Source organism: Macrobrachium nipponense, chromosome 19, assembly GCF_015104395.2.
Source record: "Macrobrachium nipponense isolate FS-2020 chromosome 19, ASM1510439v2, whole genome shotgun sequence".
Taxonomy (NCBI): Eukaryota; Metazoa; Arthropoda; class Malacostraca; order Decapoda; family Palaemonidae; genus Macrobrachium; species Macrobrachium nipponense.
In genome coordinates, this window is record NC_061088.1 from 39364039 (window position 1) to 39367994 (window position 3956).

Genomic DNA, 3956 nt, shown 5'->3' on the forward strand with positions numbered 1-3956 from the left:
AGACGCTAGTGGAAGAATTGATGAGAAAGTGAAACATCAGATACAAGGAGGTTGGAGCTATTAGAGCAGTTTCTCTAGAGTCCTTTATGACAAAAAGGTGCTATGAAGACTAAAGAGCAAGTTCCATTAGGGAGTGGTAAGACCAGCCAGTCATGCTATATGGTACAGAAACAGCAAGTATGACAAAGACAGGAGAGAAGAAAATGGATGGACGTAGCAGAGATGAGTATTTTATGACGGATGTCTGGTGTAACAAGGGAATATAGAATTAGGGACAGAAAGTATGCGGTATGGCAAAAGAAAAAAAATATTATGCCAATAAAGTTGCAGGAGCTCCCTAGGTAAAGACACCGCTTCCAACGGCAGCCGCATATAGATACCATGTTTACCAGTGTCACCTACAGGCTGCCCGATGGAAATGTGCTGATGAAGCCAATCTGCCCCTTATGGGTGGTAATATGACCCAACTCACTTTCCTAGTCACAACTACCACACCCAAAGGGGTATCATGTGCTCCAGAATATTTTGCAGCTTATTAAATGTTCTTGTGCTATTGAAGGGAATAAATGTGGAAGTGCAAATTACAGTTGCGTGAAGGCATCTCTAGCATGTACATTGTTTTGTCAATGTAAAAAAAATCTCAGTCGAGTAACTGAACAGATTCACCAATCTGATGAAAGATAGAAGTGAAGAAGAAGATGAAGGAAATGAAGAAGATGCTATTCTTGGACATTTTAAATGATAGATAGCTAAATGCAGTACCAATCTTTCACAGTTTGTGCGGTCTAATAATGATAACTATTTACATTTTTTATTTATTTTTCAAGAGGATTTTTTCTGAATATTAGTAATTTTCTTCTCAATGATGGCCATTTTTTTAATAACAATAAAACTATTTATCAATTCGAAAGAAGAGATCAACAAAACTATCAGGCGGAAGTATAGTATAAACTTGTACAGATTTTTTTCCCATAAATACCTCAAACTTACGTAATGCATAAATAATTTTCCGCAAAGGTGACAGAGTGTCACCCGGCAGTTTTATAATTGTTATGCCCTATAGTGTTAGAAAATAAAAAAAATAAAAATTGGATTCTCAACATGACCACTTCATGTGGAATTTTCAGTAGACTATTTACCAGGGTGCAAATGGCACATGATAGCAATGCTTACCCTAATCTATATGATAAGATGATAGCAACATGTGTTGTGTAATTGGATAAAATGAATCAAACTGTCATCAAATTATCATTATTGTAGATATAACTATATTATTTGACTGTTGCAAATGGATAATGTTATAATTTAAGAGCACCTTCTCAAATTGTGAAACAGTCACTGATTAAATTCATGCACTGAATTTATAGATTTTAATAATAATGGTTTGTAGCAGTGTGATTGTTCTAAAATACAGGTACTACAGTACATATCCATAAAATTACACTTTGCTTACTTAACCAGACAGTTCAGAATTTCTTAGCACCTGGTTGCCAGGTAAACAAAGTATTACTTTCACTTGAGAAATACTTTAAAAGCATAAATTTAACAAAATAAAGCAGGCCCATTTCGTTATGTAACTATATTGTTACTCTAATAAGGACTTATAATAACGTACAAGAAAAGATAATTCGTATCTAAAAAGGGCGAAGGTATCGTTCACAAACCTTCGCCCTTTTTAGATACGAATGGCAAGCTCCACAATTTTTACAGTATTAATTTGAAACACCCTAACATAACTTTACTGTGTAAGTCGAAAACGGTAATTCCTTACCGTTTCTTGATATTGTTTTACTAGGGATCATTTAATTTTTAACACTTCAGTTTTTAGGAAGAAAACATATACGGGACTTTCTAATAATTTTTATAGCTCTTGTCGAAAGAGTTTTAAGCTTAATGCCATCTCCGCTCTGGTTCATAGAGCAATAAAGTATTCATCAAACTGGAATATCTTTCACAAAGAAATTGATTTTTTTATCTAATATCTTCCAACGAAACTCGTACCCTAAGGATGTGTTTTTAATCTTGTTAACAAACTTTTAACTTTGAATTTTAAACCACTCATTCCAATGATAGACGATTCAAAGAAACTAATGTATGCCTCCATACCATATATATACAATGGCAAACTTTTACAACACCTAACTAGAATTATTGAAAGTGAAATTCCCTGTCTAAATATAAAACTCATATCTAACAACCTAAGCAAAATAGGCCGTTTTTTCTGCTTCAAAGATCGTCTGCAGCAGTTCAGCCGATCTAACGTGGTATACAAATTTACGTGCCTGGGATGTCGACTAGGAGGCTGCTGCAGATGAGATACTGCAGTCACATGGGCTTTAGTTTTAGGACGGGTCAAAAATTAAGTAGGCCTGAACTAAATCACGCAAGATAGAGGTGAAGAAACAACACTTCTCTATTTTAGGCTCAGTTAAAAACTCTGATTACCTACCCACTCTAGAGTCATTATATATTAAACGTCTCGTTCCCTCATTGAATAGTGGAGTTTCATCTTCTCCACTTCATCTGGCATAGTCAACGTTTTAACTTCTTGCCCAAGCCTAGTCATCCTTCCTTCTCAACTAGCGGTTGGTTGCGCCTTGGTATTTGTTTTTTATTTGTACTTTTTACTTTTTTGTTATACTCTTCGTTAATTTTTAGTCCTTTCTGTCAAATTTAAGTAAAATTTTAATCTTATATCTTTTACTATATTAAGAATCCTGCTTTTATTTAATGTTAATATGTATGTGTTTTTATCTCAACAGACTGAAGATGTATATTGTATGTGCGAAACGTCTCAAATAAATGTTTCTTCGTTCTGATGTAGTTGTCTGCGATTTCCTGAATGAAATTGATATATATATATATATATATATATATATATATATATATATATATATATATATATATTGTTCAAGATATTAGCTAGAAACAAGGAAAGAAATAATCTTCAACCCAAGTTTAACGAATCCATACGAGTTGCCCCTTCGACTTTGGAGGAATCCATTCTCCTTTTTCTTTTGGAAAGCTATCCTCTTCCCCCATTGGTGCTTGGAATATCCCCTGCAGGCATACTGGGAGGAGCTATCCAGGAGAAAGCTTGAAAAGGCCTTGAACCCAGGAGAGAGCGCTCAGAAAATGCCAGGACCTAGGCTAGATCAGACGACTGGCCCCTTACCAGATGCCGCTGGCCCTGACCCCGCTCCTGGGCCTGCTTTCCATGCTTTGGGAAGCCCAAGTATATTTTTAAAGTCCATAGTGTCCAAACTTAGAGAAGGAGACAACCAGCTTCATCACAAAAAGGTACTGTAAGGGAAATTCCATTTCAACCAGGGAATTGTTTTATCTTTGTCTGTATTTCATTTCATTTTCCAAGGCAACTTGTGCAGTGTTTCATTCCCCTTCGCCATCTGGGCTCAATTCTGTAATTACTCCCCTGTGGTACCAGTAACATTCCCCCTAGTGAATTAAAGCCACGAAATAGTTTCTGCTGTGTAAATTTCCCAGTCATTTCATTTCCCCCTGAGTGACCTTTTGATTAAAGAAACAGTGAGTAGAGTTCGCCCTACATGTGCCCTGCCTCATGCCTATGCCCCTCTACTTCCAGACAAACACTGTGCCTGGCTGTAGTAGAACTTAGAAGTCCTTCAAGCTTGCAATTTTGCTCCGTTGCGCAATTTTCTTAAAACACATGACCGGGCTGCTCCCCCACGTGTTCAGGTAGACTGAGAGAAGTTCTCCCACCCTTGTGTTTCCTGGACCTCTGTAAATTTATGTAAATACAGTGCTTTTAAACTAGAGTCCAGCTTTTATGTAAAACTTCCTCCCCCTTCAACCTTTCTTTTTTCTTGTTCAAACCCCTCGTCCTCTATTCAAGGCCTAAATCTTCAATGTAAGTGTATTTTCTGGGAGGAGACGAGGTGGAATTTTGAATAATATATATATATATATATATATAT